Source organism: Grammomys surdaster, unplaced genomic scaffold, assembly GCF_004785775.1.
Source record: "Grammomys surdaster isolate TR1022 unplaced genomic scaffold, NIH_TR_1.0 449, whole genome shotgun sequence".
In the NCBI taxonomy this organism is placed as follows: Eukaryota; Metazoa; Chordata; class Mammalia; order Rodentia; family Muridae; genus Grammomys; species Grammomys surdaster.
Window position 1 is genome coordinate 407,058 of NW_021604868.1, and position 21,699 is coordinate 428,756.

At 39.6% G+C, this 21,699-nt stretch overlaps 1 pseudogene; it reads left to right on the forward strand.

Moving 5' to 3' along the window:
• Positions 1 to 2,582: 2,582 nt before the first annotated feature.
• On the forward strand, positions 2,583 to 3,640 carry LOC114632894 (annotated as a pseudogene).
• The last annotated feature ends 18,059 nt before the right edge of the window (positions 3,641 to 21,699 follow it).

Genomic DNA, 21,699 nt, shown 5'->3' on the forward strand with positions numbered 1-21,699 from the left:
TACAGATAGTACTAACTAGACTCTGTGAGTTACAAAAAAAAAAAAGAGGCTATGAATTTGAATAGGGCAAACCAGGATTCTGGAAGAAATTGGTGGGGGGATATTAAGAATGGATCCGATCTAAATACACCTTATATCTGTATGAAATGTTCAAAGAATAGATAAATAAAATAAAAATTTTGAACAGAAAATAATCCTACTAGTCTTAATAACCCTGGGGGAATATGTGAAAATTATATAATAGGGAGTTATTTCTACATACATACAGGCAAAAATATATACATAAAACTAAGTATTAAATCTTTAAAATGAAGTTATCTATAAAAAATAGAAAGCTTAAAATATAAAAACCAAAAGGATACCAATGGGTAGGTGTATTTTGATAACTCATAGTATAAAGTCATGAAGGGATATATATACATATTAGCTAAGAAATACACTAACTGGTTAAGAAAATGTAATCTCAGACATAAATTTAAGTTGCATTGAGGAAAGCTACTATGCATTAAACAAGCCTCTAAAAGTCTGTCTTGAACATGACATTGACAACAATATTTTTATGTATATGTGTGGCATACACAACACATGTATAGGTGTTACATTTGGGGAGCTGGTCTATGTGCACATGTGGAGGCTGTGAGGTTGACACCTAGTGTCTTCCTTAATCACTCTCTACATTATATTTTGAAGATGCTCCTGTTGCAGGACTCAGAACTCAGTAATTTAGCTATTCTAGCTAGTCATCTTGTTCTTTCTCCCAAGCACTGGGCTATAGGCAGGCTGCCACACCAGCCAAGCATTTATATCAGAGCTTGAGGTCCAAATGCTGCACCTCTTGTTTGAGCTCCAAGCATTTAACCTACTGAGCCATCTCCTCAGTCCCAGAAAGCATTTTTTTTTCAGTTTTAAGCATTTTGGCAGAGCTACCAAAAGTCAAAACAATAAATTCCTAGGACCCTGTATTTCTAAGCAAGGTAGTATACTAACTTGGTTAATGCATGCTTGAGCAAAACTGAATCAGCTGGTATCCATCCATTCCCCACGTCATAAGTACAAAGAGTTGAGGTAGAAAAGAATGAAGAAGAGGAGACAGGAGAATCAGAACTTAACATTTGTCTTAGCTACAAGTGAATTCAAAGCCAGTCTGGGCAATTTAATGAGACCTTGCCTCAAAAAAAAAAATGGTTTTAAAACTAGGGACATAGTACAGTAGTAGAGCACTTGTCTATCATACGCAAGGCCATAGTTTCAATTCGCAGTACAAAAAAAGGAAGAGGGAAAGGGAAGGAGGAGGAGAAAAGAGAAAAGAGAATAGAGGTGAGGTGAGGAGAAGGGAAGGGGGGATGAGAGGAAAGTCTTAGTTAGGGTTTTACTGCTGTGAAGAGACACCATGACCAAGGCATCTCTTAGAAAACATTTAATTGGAGCTGGCTTACAGGTTCAGAGGTTCAGTCCATTATCATTATGGTGGGAAGAATGGCAGTGTCCAGGAAGACATGGTGCTGGAGAGGTAGTTAAGAGTTCTACATCTTGATGTAAAGGCAGAAGAATGAGATTGTGTACCACACTGGGTATAGCTTAAGCATAGGAGACCAAAATCTGCCCCCAGAGTGACATATTTCCTCACAAGGCCACACCTACTCCAACAAGATCATACCTTACTTTTATTAAAATTGGATATTTTATTTATTTACATTTCAAATGTTATCCCCTTTCCCAACCCCCCCATAAGCCCCCTATCCAGTCCCTCCTCCTCCCTTTTCCTTTTATATCATTTTAATTACATGCATGTATTAAGGTCAGTTCTAGGTTGAGGAACTAGCAATACAATAGATGTAAATAGTCAATGACCAAGCAAGGCAATAAACAAAGTCCCATGATCACTCCCGTGATCACTATTTCTAAGAGCTTATCAGGATGACTAAAATATCTAAGCCTACAAGGCCTCCCTGTGGGCCAAGTATCCAAACACATGAGTCTATGGGAGCCATACCTATTCAAACCACCACAGAAATTTTAGATGAAACTCTCATGATAAGCATTTTTGCCTGGCTTCAATCAGACTTGCTCTATCTTTCTCAAGCTTCATAAACAAATATTTAACTTGAATGGGAAAACCTTATAGGAAAACGTCAAATTCCTATCAAATTGGCTGTCTTGAGTATGTGCTCCAATTTCATATTCTTTCTCTCTTTAAAAAACAACAACAAGAAAAAAACCTGAAACTTCACTATAAGAAAGCCTAAATCCAAATGAAAACAAACAACCAAACCCCAAACAAACACCAAGTGATAGGTTTTGATATTGTTTGTTTTGGTTTGGGTTCGTGCTTTGTTTTGGTTTTGGTTTCATTTTTTTATATATAAAAAATATGAAGTTGGGTTTTGGGAGTATCTGGGAGACATTGGGACTGGGGATGAACAAAATATATTGTATTAAGAATTTTAATAAAGGCAGAGCCGAGAATGGGAGTAGAGCATAGTGTCTGAGCAGCACACCCATCTCTCCGCTCTTCACCTAGCTCTCGTGGCCTGTTCACCTATCCTTCATCCGGCTGGTCACCGTTCTGAACACCTTCCACCATGCCCACCTCAGCAAGTTCCCACTTAAATGAGGGCATCAAGCAAATGTACATGTCCCTGCCCCAGGGTGAGAAAATCCAAGCAATGTATATCTGGGTTGATGGTACCAGAGAAGGACTAGGCTGCAAGACCTGTACCCTGAACTGTGAGCCCAAGTGTGTAGAAGAGTTGCCTGAAGGGTCCAACAGCGACATGTATCTCCATCCTGTTGCCGTGTTTTGAGACCCCTTCTGCAAAGATCCCAACAAGTTGGTATTCTGTGAAGTTTTCAAGTATAACTGGAAGCCTGCAGAGACCAATTTGAGGCACATCTGTAAATGGATAATGGACATGGTGAGCAACCAGCATCCCTGGTTTGGAATGGAACAGGAATATACCCTTTTGGTTGGCCTTCCAATGGCTTCCCTGGACCCTAAGGTCCTTATTACTGCGGTGTGAGAGCAGGCAAAGCCTATGGCAGGGATATCGTGGAGGCTCACTACTGGGTCTGCTTGTATGCTGGAGTCAAGATCACAGGCACAAATGCTGAGGTTATGCCTGTCCAGCGGGAATTCCAAATAGGAACCTGTGAAAGGATCCGAATTCATCTTTGGAAAACCCCTTTTTGTCTTGCATCATGTGACTGAAGACTTTGGGGTATAGCAACCTTTGACCCCAAGCCCATTCGGGGAACTGGAATGGTGCAGGCTGACATACCAACTTTAGCACCAAGGCTATGCGGGAGGAGAATGGTCTGAATTACATTGAGGAGGCCATTGACAAACTGAGCAAGAGGCATCAGTATCACATCCGTGCCTACGATCCCAAGGAGGGGCCTGGACAACGCCCAGCATCTGATTGGATTCCATGAAACTTCCAACATCAACAACTTTTCTGCTGGTGGTGCCAACTGCAGCGCCAGCATCTGCATTCCCTGGACTGTTGGCCAGGAGAAGAAAGGTTACTTTGAAGACCATCAGCCTTCTGCCAATTGTGACCCCTACGCGGTGACAGAAGCCATGATCCGCATGTGTCTCCTCAACGAAACCAGCAACAAGCCCTTCCAATACAAGAACTAAGCCAACTAGACTTCCAGTGATCTTGAGCCCTTCCTAGTTCATCCCACTTCCCAGCTCTTCCCTCTCCCATTTGTCCCAACTGTAAATCAAAGGATGGAATACCAAGGTCTTTTTATTCCTCTTGCCTAATTAATCTTGCTTTTATTGATCAGAATAGAGGGGTCGAGTTATTAATCTCTACACACCCAACCTTTTCTTTCCTATCTAGCTTTCTAGTGGGGGCAGGGGTGCAGGGGAAAAGTAACCCACTGCTTCATCTCACCAGGAATCATGTCCAGTAGGAATAGATGTTACAAAGTGGGTGTACTTCTGGTAAAGGAAGACTTTTCTTTTCCTCAGGATAGTTGAAAGGGCTGGTCCAATGGCTTACATTGACATTTCTCCTGTTGGTAGAGAGCTGGTGTTTCTTCAGGGGAAACTAGCTTTTTGTTCCAAATGAAAGTCAAGTGAGGAGTTGGTCTCTTGTGCCATGCTTCCTTAGCTTGGAAGAATGGAATTTATTCCCTCTGTGAACACAGCTCAGTGTGTCACCTGATGAATGGCCCTACTGTAAAGGAAGAAAAAAGTTGGCATTTCTTGGTCCTCTATTTATAACACAAAGCAAAGTAGTATTTTTACATTTAAATGTTAAAAACAAAAAAGTTGTATATATGAATGTGTGGATATATGTCTTTCTAATTGAGAGAACCATCCTATTCACTGGGTACCAAGTTTAAGGAATTTGGTTTAGAAGTGAGGCTCTATTGAGGTAGTGGTGGGGATGCAGTACTGGAAAGTTGGTTATCTTGGGGGCTCAGCTTCATTGCTGCTTAAGGTTTCCCTGCCTACTCTGCAGGAGTAAATGTTGGACATGTAGCCAGTGGGATGCCACTGCTTGCTACTACCTGTTCCTGAGCTTAGGTTTAGGGGATATGCATACTTAATCCACACACGAGTTAGAAGTATGAGTTGGCTGGTCAACTTGAACATTGTTACTAACAAGTAGGTGGGTGGGTGGGTGTTACTGAGGTTATTTTTTAGTGGGACTAGCATGTCACTAAAGGCCTTTTGATATATTAAATTTTTTCACTAATCAGAGAGATGAATGCTGGTTCCCCACTTCACTTTCTCTGTTTTTATTCAGCCAGAGAAATCATACAGCCCATGCAATGTGCTGCCTTCATTTAGGCCTCTCCTCTTTAGTTACAATTTTCTGAAAACCCTTTCACAGACATACTTAGAAGTATGTCTTTTATGTAATTATAAATCTTATCATGTTGAAGGTATGCATTAACCATCATGTTACCTGCAGTGGTTTGTATAAAAATGGCTTTCATAGGCTTATAGGGAGTGGCACTATTAGGAGGTGTGGCCTTGGAGTAGGTGTGGCCTTGCTGGAGGAAGGTTGACTGGAGTTTCAGAAGCTCAAGCCAGACCCAGTGTGATAGTCTTCCTAATACCTGTGGATCCAGAGGTAGAAATCTTGGCTACCTCTCTAGAACCTGCATGCAGCTATGCTTCCTATCATGACCAAAATGGACTGAACTTATGAACATTAAGCCAGCTCCATTTAAATGCTTTCCTTTATATGAGTTTCCATTGTCATTGTGTCTTTACACAATGAAAACCTTAACTAAGATACTACCTGATTAACAGTTTATATAAAAATGCACTTCTCTTCTTAAAAATAGATGTTTCTTGGCTAAAATTTGCATTGTTAGTGTTCGGCAAAATGCTAACTTTGGTCAGAGGTCACCAAAAATCAGCACTTGGCTTCTCAATATATTCATAGCCACAAACAAGCCCCCAGAGGTCTCTAAAACAGGGTACATTAAGTGGTAGTTACAAGCAAGAACTACAGATGAATCCCAGTGTGCCACTGCCCAATGGGCACATATTTTGCTAAAGGTTCTTATTAGCATTAATATCAGTTACTGACTTTTTTTTCAAAGTGCTCTTGGATGACTTGGACTTAGTTAAGAAAAATAATGCAAACAGCTTATTTAAGAGTTTCTAAGGCAGGATGTTGATTAATTTGAACACCTTTCAAATAATTCTATGTAAAATATGACATATGTCTAATAATAAATAAGCTATCATGTTCTATTCCAAATTAAGTTTTATAGCAATTTTAACACCATCATTTTTTCCCTGAACAGACAGACAGATTATTCTCCAGGCAACCACCCACACAATTCTTCAGGATTATATATAAATGGCTATCTGCCGATTCTTGACAGGGTTAACTTTCCAGTGTGTGTCACTCAGAAATTTGATTATTTGTTAAGCACATACAATATGGTGTGTTAATTCTTCCAAACACAATAATGTCATCATTTAAAGGTTCTAGAAGTTTGCTGTATAGATTTGAATCTTCAGATCTCATGGACTGATGAGAAATCACATGCAGGTTTACATCACTACAAGATGACCGGTATTTATTATTATTCTCTTATACAATACATATTAACTGCAATTTTTCCTCCTTCTACTCCCCTTCCACCTCGACCACCACCAGATCCACTCCTCCTCTATTTCCCTTCACAAAAGTGCAGTTCTTCTAGGGATATGAACAGAACACAGCATTACAAGATACAGTAAGATTATGCATAAACACTTATATCAGGGGTCAGTGAAGCAACCTAGTAGGAGGAGAAGGGTCTGCAGAGCAGTTAAAGGAGTCAGAAATAGCTCCAGTTCTACTGTTATGAGCCCCACAAAAACATCAAGCTAACAATCACAACATATATGCAGAGGTCCTAGTACAGACCCATGAAGGCTCAGTGATTGCTGTTTCATCTCTATGAGCCTTGCTTAGTTAATTCTGTGGTTGAATCTGTGGACTGTGTTCTCCTGATATCCTTGACCCCTCTGGCTCCTACAATTCTTCATCCTGTCTCTTCCATTGGGGTTCCCTTAAAAAATTAGTAAGAGATAGACAAATTGTTCCTTAGTAATATATCAGGTTTAATGAGTGGAAACACTTAACTGTATTTTAAGTGCTATTATTGGTAGGTAAGCTCTGAATTGTATTGAGAAACCCAAGTTCCCTTTTGGGGGATACATAAAAAGCCATATGGAATGACATCCTCAACTTGCCAATCAACAAGACATCAAAATACAGTGAAAGCATTGCAGGTAGTTTGAAGTAACAGGCCCTTCTGTCACCTAAAGATAGCAGAACTGTGATTTCCATTGCCAGCATATGGACCCTTTGGAATTAAGTGAACCAAAATTGGATAAAGAAAGTACCCCAATGGAGCCCTTCTAAGAGAAGGGAAAGCCTCAGAATCCTGGCTGTTTAGAATATATCTAATGTCCTGCTAGAAGCTGGATCCATGGAGCCTTCAAAGGAAGGCAAACTTCAGTAATTAGATTTGTGTAGGATAAGATGGTGATGGAACTGCTTTGCAAGGGCAAGGATCTTGTTCAATAAGGTCAGTCTGGAGCATCTCAGTAAGGAACAAAGGTAGATGGTTTATTTCATCAAGGGTGGTGTTGTGCAACAGCATTCTGAGCATAAGGACTGTTACCCTCTTCATCACAACAGCTATGACTACTCACAAGCAAGTCTCAAGATGGCTCCTACTGACATTCTCACATAAACGGAGTTGATGGGGAGGGTCATTAGATCCTCAGCTGAGTTTTCAGTTACTCCTTCTTACACTTCCTGTCCATAAATATGGAATTTTGCCTCATCTGAGTATAGTATCATGGTCTTCCTAGGTGCTACAAGATACAAAATGTGGAAGATTATTCAAGGAAGAGGACCCCATTTGTGTAATTTGGGGAAAGTTACTGGAATAAGATTTCAGTAGTGTAACTGTTTGGTGTCACCAGTGCTCTTGGAAGTAACTCCTCACTCATGCTTTTATAAGTAAATTCAATAAACCCACTGGTTCAACAAAGCTGGACTTAGATGGCATCATTACATTGGTCATCATAGGTCATCGGTATCTATCTGAAGTGAGTACCCATTTACGTCTCACATCAATGAACTAGAGATCACTTCCTTCAACCATGTTCAAGTAATAAAGAGTGTCAAAAAAGTTTTACTTATGGCTTCTGTAGTTAGTCACCTGAGAGTGAATATATGACTGCACAAATAAAGTTAGGAACCAAGGGCTGAAAATGCCCAGCCAGAAGACACAGTAGGAGGGCTGACTTGAAGAGGAACTATACTTTCATCACATGAAAGAAAAAGTCTGTAACTTCTACATTCGACATGAGAAGCCTGGGAAAGTAAAAGCATTCGAGGTACTTAAAAGGACTGAAGAACAGTCACAGATATAACCTCAAAGGATGTGTGGGTTACAAGTAACTTAGGAACAAGGGAGTATCTACTGGCTATTCATAGAAAAATGTGAGCAGATATAACAATCTGAATTCCTTTTTAGGAAAAACATAAAAATGAGGGTTCCCTCTGCTCATGGCATCAAAGATACCACCCAACCATGGCAGCAGGATGGATATGCTCTTCCCTATTCTCTCTCTCTGTCTCTCTCTCTGTCTCTCTCTCTGTCTCTCTCTGTCTCTCTCTCTCTCTCTCCCACACTAAGAACTGCAGTCAAAGAAAGAAGGGATAACAGGAAATGTCAAAAGAATTCTTGTATCTATCTATGCTGCTACACATATATTGCTACCAAGACTAAAAACTCGGGAAGGCTCTATTTTGGAGTAGGGAGACTCTAAAAACAGATAAAAATACATCAGTAAACAGATGGTAATGGGGCCTTCTGAAGATTTCCTCCAAGATATAAAAAAACAGGTGTCCAAAGCATTTACTACGTGTCTATAGAAGAAAGTTACTGTTTATGACCATCAAAGGATGTTCAACAAACTGCTAATAGTGACCTGTCTGGAAAAATGTCCACCATTGACCAGAGATTCAGCCTTCCTTCCATCCAATAATATAAAAATCTTATACAAAAGAAACCATTCTCAGAAAAAGCTTGGCATACCCAGTTGTATAACATCCTGCTTTACATAGATGTTTCTAAAAGCCAGGCACTCTGTTACAGCCTGTAGGGCCTTCACCTGTATTTTTCCTACAAAATACTATTGCTTTAGCACTACATGAAGTTGGAAGGAGTTAAAAATCCCACAGGATTGTTCTGCCAAAACCTCTGGGGCGATGATCACCCTGTTCCTGTGATTGTTCAATCACTTGGGAGCTTGAGAGCCTGCAAAAAGACAAAACACAAAGCTATGCTTAGGCTTTCTAGACTGGCATGAAGTCCATGGAGTATTGCCATGCTGTGTTATGAATAGAAGAAACATTCAGGCTAAGATCAAAAACACAGGTGACAGCACATGTTGGCGAAGATGTGGAGAAAGAGGAACACTCCTTCACTGTTGGTGGACAGTATGACAGTATCTCAGAAAATTGAATATAGTGTTACCTGAGGACCCAGCTATACCACTTCTGGACATATACCCAAAAGATGTTTCAACATACAATGGGGACACATGCTCCACTATGTTCATAGCAGCCTTATTTATAATAGCCAGAAGTTGGAAAGAACCCAGATGTCCTTCATCAGAAGAATGGATGCAGAAAATGTGGTACAGTTATATAATGGAGTACTACTCAGCTATTAAAAAAAAATGACTTCATGAAATTCTTAGGCAAATGGATAGAGCTGGAGAATATCATCCTGAGTGAGATGACCCAATCTCAAAAGAACACACATGGTATGCACACACTGATAAGTGGATATTAGCCCAAAAGCTCACAATACCTAAGACACAAAGCATAGACCACATGAAACTCACGAAGAAGAAGGAAGACTAAAGTGTGGGTGCTTTAGTTCTTTCTAGAAGGAGTATCAAAAGTTTCAACCAGAGCTCCCAAAGTCTAAACCTCCAGCCTGAGAGCACAAAGGGAGGGACTCATGTCTCCACCTGTATAGGTAATTAAGGGTGGCCTTGTCAGACATCAGTGGAAGTGGAGGGCCATGGTCCCCAAAAGTTTGGATTCCCTAGTGTTGGGGAATTTGAAAGCAAGGAGATGGGACTGGGAGGATGTTTGGAGCACACCCTCATAATAATAGGAGGAGGGGGTATGGGATTAGGGGTTTGGGGGGAGAATGGGAGAGGAGATAACATTGAAAGGTAAATACGTAAAAGATCCTATAAAAAACAGATAAAGGGTCTGAAAAAAGGAGATAGTTTACATATTTCAAATTATTTTCAAAAGTTTCTAGGAGATGCTAATTGGCTAAGATCCTATTTTAAGCTCTCCACAATAGAATTTAAGTCTCTGTTTAATATTCTCAAGAGAGATGTAAATCCTGATTTCCCTCAACAATTAATTGACAAAAGAGAAGTAATCTTACAAAAAGTAGAAGAAGCTATTATTAATTGATATATTATATAGTCTGATTAGTTGTCGGCTGTGCTGTAACAGTCCTTTGATAAAAGAGATTATTGATATAGATTTATATTTCTTTAAATAGTATCTTCATGACTCTCTGAGTGTGGAAGGAACAACTGTTGGTGCTTCTGCCCTGATTTTACAAGAACTCTGAAAAATTGGCTTTAAAAACAAAAGAGGGGGAACGGTACCCCCAGGAGTCCCCCTGAAATACTCTCCATCATGCCTTGTTCACTTTTATCTCTCTAAAGCTGAAAGCTCTTGGCAAATCTGCTGCTGACTGCCTCTGGCATCACCGAGACCAATAAAAACTATGCCACAGATATGGGGAAGAACCCTCTTACTCTTAAAGGGAATGGCCCAGACCCAGTTCCCTTATGGGGCTGAGGATTGATATGCCTGTTTGATAACACAGAAGGCACAGCTACCTGGCTACCAAAAAGATTAATGAAATAAATAGATACCCCACAAAGTCAGGCCCAACCATAAATAAGATGAATAATTTACATCCAGGGAAGAGAAATCTCCCTGAGAATTCCCTTCTTTTTCCTTTCCAGGTAAAAATGAATCACCCATGATGTCTGCTGTTAGAAGTTCTTATCCAGATACTGGCCTCCGAACTTACACTACTCAGACCTTCGAAGGGCCATTGACAAGAACATCAAACAGCTAGAGATTGACATCACTAATCTGAAGAAATCCCTGATTTTGCTGTCTGAAGAGACCTCCAAAAATCGCAAAGATCTTTACTGGACTTGATTTACTCTATTACAATAGAAACGGCTGTGTACAGCTCTTGACTGTGTACAGCCCTTAAAGAAGAATGTTGTCTTTACATAGACAAGACAAGGAGGGTTAAAGAGAGCATGAAAAAGGTCAGAGAAGACCCTGAGAAAAGTCAGAGAGAGAAAGAGAAAGAAGAGTGCTGGTACAAGAATTGGTTTTCAGCCTCTCCATGGTTGTCAACCCTACTTCCTCCCATGTTGGGACCATTATTTGGGTTATTTTTGCTTATTTCTGCTGGTCCCTGGGCTTCAACTGGGCTGACTAACTCTGTGAAACAACAGATAAATAATTTGGTAGCAAAACCTATTCAGATACATTATCATAAGTTAGCTATGGAGGACCACAAGACTCAAGATGAGGTTGTTACTCTATCCAGGGTGTTCCCAAAACCCATCTCCACCCAACCTAAAAGAGGGGACTCCTGCGCCTAGATTAAGCAGAGAGGGGCCACACAGAACTCCCTCTAGCTGGCGATCTGAATTCTTGCTTAGGCTGCGAGGCTAAGTACTGCAAGGGAATATAAATAAAAATTAAAAATATCTCTCTGGGTTCCCTGAGGGACAAGCCTGACTGCATAGGGGTTGATGTCAAAAGTATCCCCTCTCCAGGAAAAAGACATTGGGATGGGTATGGCCCTCATGCCTCACTGGACAATGACAGGGGAACCGGAGCCATTACAAGGTCCCCTTCAATTACTGGAGGTCAGGCCTCTATCCCCGCCTTCGCAAGTTTAGAATTGCCACAGCCCTAGATCAGCATTACCACAGTCCTTCTATACTTAGAGAAGGGAGTATATGTCAGGGGCAGCCCTGCTTACACACTGTAGGCCTAAAATCAGCCATAGGCCTAAAATCAGCAATAGCCCTGTCATACATGTATACTAACACCAAGTCTTGGGTCTCAGTGGAAAAACATTAAAACAGATGGCTATAAGCTATTGTAAACAGGCAGCTTTTGTGGAAATTTACCAGCCTGAGTAGTCATAGACCTTGTAAATAGGTAGCCTTGGCAGATAATACCAACTTAGATAAGGACAAGTGAGTCATAGGCAGAGTCATAGTGACTTGTCCCCTGAACCTTCACCCAGCCAATACCCTGTTCTGAAAGATATCTGTATTCCCCCTGAACACCCACACTCCAGTGTCATCCCCTTCCCCACATCCTGCATTTTTGTGTTTATAACCCCGTGTGAATGAGTATAAATTACAATTTGAAAAAAATAAATAAATTATTAAAAAAAGAGGAAGAAACATTCATATCCACGAAACTCATGTCCACCAAAATGAAGTGATAGCCACACTGGTCATCTAGATATATCAAGCTCCAGGGAAATCAATATTCAATAGATATTTTTAGGGATCTTTTAATTCATGAAATATGCTCATTGAGAGAACATAGAAGATGAAATATCCAGGCGTTATAATATGCAAATGCCACACTGAAGATAATCCAATAAATTTTTTTCTTGTAGGGGTTGGAGAGCTGGATCAACAAGTAAGAGAGTGTACTGCTCTTTCAGCAGACTGAAGTTTAGTTCCTAGGTCCCATATTGGTTGGGAAGCTCACAATAACCTGCACCTTGGGCTGGGCTTTAGAGGAATCTAATAACTTCAGCTGCTATGGGCACCTGTATTCATATGCACATACCCACATGTACACACACAAACACACACACACGCAGAGAGAGAGAGAGAGAGAGAGAGAGAGAGAGAGAGAGAGAGAGAGATTTTTAAAATTACCACAAGGGGGATGGTAGCACATGCCTTTAACCTCAGCAATTGGCAGGCAGAGACAAGTCCAACATTATGAGTTTAAGGCTAGCTTGTGTTACACAGACAGAGGGAGTTTCAGGACAGCCAGAATAAAACAAGGAAATCCTGTTTTGAAAACCAAAACCAATCAAACAAAAAATTACCTCAGATTCTGCCTCAAAACACAAGGTGGATGGGCTCTGAGACATAATAACACAAGGTTGACCTCCAAACTTCACATGGATAACTACACATATGTACACATATATACACTCAATGCCCCCACATAGAAACATACCTGTACTTACACATCCTAGCCCCTTCACACAAATAAGATGCTTGCAATTTCTGTTTTAGTCTAATTGGTATTTTATACCACGACTTTGTGAAAAGAAACTGACCATATATTTAACACAGAGAATTTTGAGGAAAAACATGAAAGTTTTCTAGTAATAAAGTCATACAAAGCAAAAAAATAAAATAAAATTCTCAATGCATGGTTTGATGGGACATACCTGTAACCCTTGCACAAAAGAGACAGAAGCAGGAGAATCGGTGCTAGTCTGAAGTCTGCCTGATCTATGAAGTGATTTCCAGGATAGTGAGGACTCCGTAGTGGATCCTGAGATGCTCAACCGTAAATGAGACTTCTATATTATACCCCTTTACCCTCTGAAAAGGCTCGGGAAACCTCAAGTAAAAAGAAGTAAAAAAGATAATAAGAGCTACAGGCTGGGAAGATTGCTAAAGAACAGTATATTAAGGGCGTGGGAGGGCTGCTATGCCAAAAAAAAAAAAAAAAAAAAAAAGATGTAGCTGTGGTTACCTACACAAGACTTGCACAAGATCAAGCAGGTCAACATTCCAGTATGGAGGGAAGGAGGGAGGGAGGGAGGGAGGGAGGGAGGGAGGGAAGGAGGGAGAGAATGATCACAAGGCACCACCAGGGTTGCGGATCCTGGCGCATTCCAATGGGCAGTCAGCCAAACATCTATGTGCATATGAGCAGCAGTAATTCGACTCGCCGAATTCTTTTCTAAAAGAAAGAAGAAGAGATGAAATTGGGAGGGTACCATGTAGTCAGGTCTGGGAAGGGCTGGAGGAGGGGAAGAGGGAGTGAACGTATTCAAAATATGTTCATATTTGTGTATGGAATCCTCAAAGAATAAATTTTAAATAAACTAAAAGTTTGAAAATAAAGGAAATAAATAGGGAGAAAGTGAGAGAGGAAAGGAGGGAGGGAGGGGGAGGGAGGGAGGGAGGGATGGAGGGAGGGAGGGAGGGAGGAAAGGAGGGAGGGGGGAGGGAGGGAGGGAGAGTGTGGATGAGGAAATTCTTTCTGATAGCAACTAGGTAGATTAAGGTCCAGTAGACGGGAAGATAGAGATAGTCACATATGTTGGAGATCTCTCTACATCCTGGCAATTACAAGGCTAGGCTACAGGAACATTTTTTTTTTCTTTACCCAGTATTTTTCCCTAGCTCAGCTTTTTCTCTTTCCCTGTGACATTAATATTTTTCACTTCTTTTCCCTTTTTCACTCTGATTTTCCAAGGGATGTATGTAAAGAAAAAGCATCTTTAATCCTATTAAGATTTTCTTAGGGCTGGTAGACTATATAGTCAGTCCTAATAGAATCAATTTCCCTAATCCTGTATTCTGTATGTGTTTTATTCTAGCTTGGTTCCTGTTTTGCTAAAAACATTCTGACCAAAAGCAACTTGGGGAGTAAAAATTTTATTTGGCTTACACTTCGATGTCATGGTTCATCATCAGTGGAATCCAGGGCAAGAACAAAGGCATAAATTGGAGGCAGGAAGTAAGGCAGAGACCACAGAAGCATGCTGCTTACTGGCTTGCTTCCAGATTCATATTCAACTGCTGTTTCTCATACAGCCCAGGTACACCCACTCAGTAATGGCATTGTCCTGGTGGGCTGAGCCTTGTCACATCAATTAGCAACTAAGAAAATGCCCCACAGCCATACCCATAGACCAATATGACGAAGGCTCAATTGAGGTTACCTCTTCCCAAATGTCTCTACTTTGTGTCAACTTGGCAAAAACCAGCCCACACAAGTACTTTCCTACTAGAACCCTTGAGCCTCTACTAGGTTCCCCTCCCTCCTTTTTCATCATCAGCCTCTCTCAAGTACAAATTATAAATCCCTTAAAATGAGAAATACTTGCAAATCTTTGTGACCTTTTGTTATATAAACATTTCTTTAGTATGTTATCAACAATTCCATCAGCCAAAGAGAAAGCAAATGGGTTTTAAGTCATCAAAGGTAAATTTTTATGAGAAAAAGATTTGAAGATGCTTATGATCTCAATGTTTAGGAGACGAAGGATTGAGAACTACAAGTTCAAGGTAGAAAGGGTCAGGGCAGTCTAGGCCACATAATGACCACATAATGAGACCCTGACACACACACCCTGACACACAGACACACAAAGAGGTAAAGGAAACACAAACTTTGTGTATATGTTTGTATATAAATATGTATGGGTATGCCTACAGATATACATATTGTATAAAAGTGTGTCTGTGTCTGTGTGTGTGTGTGTGTGTGTGTGTGTGTGTGTGTGTATTTTAGTGTCTAAATCTGAAGAGAGGCAGGCATGGTAGCCCCATGCCTTTAATTCCAGTTCTTGGGGGACAGAGGCAGATAGATCTCTATGAATTCAAGACCAGTCTTCCTACATAATGAGTTCCAGGTTAGCCAAGGTTAGCAGTGAAACTCTGTCATAGAAAATCAAATAATATTGATAAATACACAAATAAAATATATAGCAAGCTCTTAAGATGTTGTGATAGAAGGCAACCTAAGCTATGTGTGGTGGCCCACACCTGTAATCTTATCACTTGGGAGGCTGAGGCAGCAGCATCACCAGGAGTTCCAGGCTAATGTGGGCTACAGAGTGAGATTCAGACTTTAAAGCAAACAAGCAACCCTAAAGGGGGAGAAGGTAAGCCAGGGATAGGAAGATGGCTCAGCACAAGCTGCTTAGCCTGAATGCCTTATTTTGATCCATGGGATTTACAAGGTAGAGGGAGAAAACCAATTCCCAAAAGGTTTCACCTAACTTCCACACACATATATCATTTGGTCCCACATACATATATATGCAAAACAGACACATGTATTAAAATATTTTTATTGGATATTTTATTTATTTACATTTCAGATGCCATCCCCTTTCCCCATTTCCCCTCCCTAAAATCCCCCTATCCCATCTCCCCTCTTCCTTTTTGCTTTTATACCATTTTAATTATATGCAAGTATTAAGGTCAGTTCTACTGCTGATAAAATTACCCATAGCCTGAGGTCAGTATTTCTATTTTGGTCAAGCTTCAAGAATGGCATATATAGCTTGATCATGCTAGCCCTTTTTGTCCTGGGAATACTTTTATTCCTACCCATCGTGTTAAAGCTTTTCTTTAAAAACATCAACATGTTGGCAGAGAAAATCTTTTTTAAAAGAACCCAATTTTAGAATGGACAAATATAAAGATACATTTTTCCCAGAATAAAAATTACCATGAATAGAATACAATCACAGGATATTCAACATCGCTAGTTATTAGGTAAGCAAATAAAGATCATAATGAGATCCCCATGTCACATCTAATAGGATGATTATAGTCAAAAAACAATGACAGTAACAAATATTAGCAAAGATTTGGAGAAATGAAAACTCTCAGATGGTTATGGGATTCAACTGATACAGTTATGAAAAACCACTTCAGAGAGCCCTCGGGAAATCAAACATGGTTAACTAAAGGTCCAGTAATTCAAGAATAGGTAATGTACCAGAGAACTGAACCATAAATTCATACAATTATCCTTGAATACACATAAAAATATTATTCATAAGATTCAGAAAGTCGAAATAATCTATCAGCTGGTAAATGTCCAAACAAAATTAAAAATAAACTTGTAATAGAATATCATTCACCTAATTTAAAAAACTGAAGTATTGGGGGTTGTGGTTATAACTAGGTTGGTAAAACACTTACCTAGGATGCAGGGAGAACTCTTGAGTTCCATCCCCAGCACAGCATAAACCAGGTGGTCCATGCCTATAATACTAGTCCTCTGGAGATAGAGATAAGAGGACCAGAAGTCCAAGGTCATTCGTGGCTACATGCTAAGTTCACTGCCTCCTCTAAGTCTCAGGGAATATTGGCAAAGATGGGGCAGAAAGTGTATAAAAAGCTGGAAGACAGGGTGAAAGGTTGTGAAATGCCATCCTCTAGAATGGATACAGCCAGGCTTCAATGGATAGTTTCAAACCCTTGGAAATACAGACAGCCCTGGTTAGTCACAATGTGTCACAAGACTAAACAAGCAGACATGAACACTCTAGAGAGACTTGTGGGGAAGAATGGGATGGATGGGAGGGGTAGAGAGTTGGGAGATTGTTAGGGAGGGGTGAGAGTAGTCAATATGCACTGTATATCTGTGTAAATTTAGGAGGTATGGGATGTGGAACAGTCAGAGGGTAAACAGGGAGAGGAATAAAATCTGGACTGTAAAAATTATTAAATGAAATAAACAACAACAACAAAAACAAACCTTCAAGATTTCTAAAATTCAATCTACCTCCCCCAGGCCCCTGAATTAGTAAATACATTAATATTTGACATGTTTGTGGTTTACTAAGCTGCTCCCCATACCAAAAATTCCTAGTCTGTAACTTAAGTTGTTTCTTTCACATGCTTTTAGAAGGGCAGGAGACATGGCTCAGTGGTAAAACATTAGCCTAGAATGCACAAGGTCCTGAATTCAATCATCGGAAGTCTAGAAGAGCGTGATTTTAGATCTTAGAATTGAACTTGTCTGCCTTTTTCTCCATTCATTTTCATTTGAAGAAAAAGAAATTGAGCCCAAAGGAAGATTCATGTAAGCCTGACAACCTGACTTCAATCCATGGAACCCACATGGTAGAAATTGAGAACCAACTCCTTCTAGTTGTCTTCTGACCATCACATATGTACTGTGACATTTGTAGGTACACACACACACACACACACACACACACACACTACAAGAACTAGATTGGTTTGGGATGTGGTTCAAAGACTCTGAGGCTTCTATAGAATCAGGTCAGGCTCACTTATCTTATAGAAGGACAATATGGACCTTTAACTTTCTACCAAGGAGGCTGCAGGAACAGTAGCCTGCTGCCTTGAAAGGTCCCTTTAAATTCGTCAAGCTTGTTTCTCCTTGAGAAATCTGATATTTAAATGGAATATGAGATGTGACAATGTAGGCCATTGACTAGGTTTTTTTGTTTTTGTTTTGTTTTGTTTTTTATTTGTGTTTTGGTTTTTTGTTTTATTTTCATGTGCCTACCCTGGTAGTCATTGGTTACAGGGGAATTCTTTTTTCTTTTTCAGTTCAGCTTCAAGAAATGCATATGTTTACTGGAACCCCAACATCTAGATGATTTATGAACACTGGAAGTAAAACTAATTCTCACTTGCCACATTTAACTCCCAGTTTCCAAAGGCTTCAAGAGCTAATTATAGCCTTGGAAATATATAGAATGAGACTCAAATTCAGTTCTTCTGTCAGTAGTTCCTCTGAATATCACTGGTTTCTTTTATTGGTAAAGTTATCTTTGTCTCTGTTTTAAAATAGATAAAGTACAAGAAAGTAAAATACTAGTTTTCTCTATCATCTTTTATACCAGTGATTCTCAACCTGTGGCTCATGACTCCTTAGGCCACTGCTCATCAGAAAACACAGATATTTATATTACAATTCATAACAGTAGCAAAATGACAGTTATGAAGTAGCAACGAAAATAATTTTATGGTTGGGGGGTCACTACAATGTGAACCTATATTAAAGTGTCACAACATTAGGAAGGTTGAGAACCACTAATTTATACCATGCTTCACTTCTGGTATGACTTACTAACCAGTAAAGAAAACCATTAAAATTTCTTTTCATATGTGTAATAGTAAGTCCCTGGTGTCTTAAGCAAACTTCATGTACGTGGCAGTAACATTTAACCTCTCTGAACTTCGAGCCTGAGGGCTTTATATTTAATACACTTGGAAGTTTTAAGCCATTCTACTTTTCCTGGGATTTCCTGGGTTTACTGGTTTATGTGTGGAGTAGACTTATCAATGAATGACTTAGACCTTTATCTGTCCCCATCCTTTCAACTGAACTAGGACTATGAAACATAGCTGGAAAGTAGGCTTGATAGAAGAATCCTTTTGAATGTTGGAAAGAGGGAAACTTCACAGTCTCTCCTTAGGAAACTTTGGCCTGATTTAGGATATAGACTTCAAGTTTTTTTAAGAAACACATTATCCTATATGATCAAATGGATTTAAATGGGTAATTATTAAACTCCTTGCAGAGTGCAAGATATTTTCTACTTCTGGAAGATTCTCATTTTTAAAGCACTGCATCCCTTCCTTACCTCTGAGATTCTGTCTCAATCTGACTACATACTTTCTAAATAATCTAGCACATCACAAATTATATGCTTACTCTTTTTTATTGTTATTATTTTATTCCTTTTTAAAATATAATTCTTGGAAAATGGCAAATATGTACATATTTATCTCGATCATATCTCCCCCCTGCAACTGCCCTTGACTTTCAACACATCACCCCTCCAACTTCATGTCTTCTTTCTTGTGACCCACTGAATCAAATTAGTGCTTCTCATGTGTGCATAGGTGTTGAGCCATGCAAAGTAGCATGGGCAACCTATCAGTGGCCACACCCCCATAGAAAAGTGATTCTAAAGTGATTCCATCCTCCAACAGCCATCAACTGTCACATACATGAAACACTATACACATGAAAGAAAACATTCTGAATTAAGTGTGGCAACTCTTGCCTATGGTTCTAGCACTTAGGTGGGCAAAGCAAGATTGGAGAGATGGTTACCAGAGGACTTCCAGAGGACTCATGTTCAAGTCCCAGCACCCACATGGTGGCTCACAACCATCTGTAACTCCAGTTGCAGGAGATCTAGCACTTTTTTCTGGCTTCTCCAGGCATTATATGATAATATTATATATGTGTTACAGAGACATACATTCACCTATACTTAAAAATATGCATGTTTTCTTGATTTAAAAAATAGATTAACATGAATTCAAGGCCAGCTTGAGCTACACAACATTTACCAGACCAACAAAGGCTACATAAAGATTCTGTGTTTTTTTTAAGAAGTCATTCTGAAAAGACCAAATATCATATGATTCTATCTATAAGAAAAAACTACAGTAAGCAATCCCATCCAGTCAGTAGGTGGATGAGTGGTTGTCAGATTACAGAGAATAGGAGTCACTGAGATACTTTGCTAAGAGATAGGAAATACCACCTTGGAGTGATGAAAATGTTCCCAAACAAGAAAGTGGTAATTGTTAAATAACAAGAAAAATAATAAAATCACTGAGCTACATATTTTAATACTTCAAAGTTTATGTATTATGTTATATTATATTTCAAAAACAGCAAAATAAAATAATAATAGAAATATTAACAAACTCGCAGTTTGTGTGGGCCACCAAATCAAAAATGGCTAAAGTGGTGGGTTCTGGCCCAGACTATCTCAGGAAGTTTTAGTCAAGAGGTCATCTGTGGCCTAAAGGCATGAGAACCAACTCGAGCTTGAATATCCCCTTTCAAGGTCAAAAGCTGAAATAGTGAAGCATATACAGTTCAGGAGAGGCCTCTATTACTTCCTATATGGGCCTTTCCTGAAGATTCTGCAATACTTTCCTGTCTTTGAAATGAAAGAATAACAAATCTAACTTCTCTGCATGTCATTTAAATCAGAAAGAGAAAAGATAGATATATCTAAAGACCTCTGCTTAAAGCGTGAGAAAGAAACATTAATGGTGGCCAAACATACAGTGGGGTCTGTGTGCACCTAACATCTCAGAGAAGGATGGAATGAAAGATATTCTGCTTGGTTTTCCTTGTTTGTTTGCAGCATTTGTTGCTTTGTTTTGTTTTGTCAAGTTGACACAAGCTAGAGTCACTGGGAAATAAGGAGCTTCAACTGAGAAAAATGCCTAAGATTGAGCTGTAGGTAAGCCTGTAGGGCATTTTCTTAATTAGAGATTGAGTCAGGAAGGTCTGGCTCATTGTGAGTAGCACCAGCTCTGGGCTGGTGGTCCTCAGTTCTATAAGAAAGCAGGTTGAGCAAGCCATAAGGAGAAAGCCAGTGAGCAGTATCCACTCCATAGCCTCTGCATCAGTTCCTGCCTCCAGATTTCTACCTTAATTTCCTTCTTTATCTCCCCCTAATAATGGGAGGTAACCTGTAGTTCAAATAAATCATTTCCTCCCCACATTGCTGTTGGTCATTGTCTTTTTTACAGCACTAGAAAGCAAATCAGAACAAAAGGGTTGCACCTTTCCTTCCTTTCTATTGCTTCTCCTCTCTAGCTTTCTGCCTTGTCATTTGTTTCATTTTTTCTTGATTTTCTCCTGTATCTTCAGCTGTGCTCCCCAAACCCTTCTCTTTCTTCTCCTTATCCTCTTCTTTCTTCTTCTCTTGCTCATCCTGCTCCACCTCATATTTTTCTTTCTTCTCCTCCACCTCTCCCTTCTTCTCCTGTGTCTCCTTCTCAACCATTTTCTCAAGGAATACCTAGGAGGAACACAGTGCTTCTCTGACACAGCTTGGAGCTTCAGTGATACTTGGTTTTACAAGTGCTCTTGTCATCTATTTCCTCACCCTTATATTTCCTAAGTATGGTTTCATATAATGCATATATCTGTATTAACAATGATCTCCTAAGTGAGATATTATGGCCAGTTGCTTAAGATTCCCACTAATTATTTATTGAGAACAAAGTATGTGACACAGCATAGTTGCTACTGGAAATGCTATTATAAGCAAAACAGACATTTTCAAGTTATTACTTGATGTATATTTTTTCACATAATCACAAGAATTGATAAATACTACAAATGAAAAAGACATACAAAAAATAATTAAGCTTTCAAGTCCATGAAGCCACACTAGAGCCCTACTAGAGGGACTCTTGACAATTAGCAGTTGGTAGGGAACAGCATGTCATTCTTCAGTATTATAGCTACAGATATATTGCCCTAACTCCAGTAAATAACCTCTCACCCAAACTCTCGCAATTGATTCTTAGTGAACCACACACAAAAA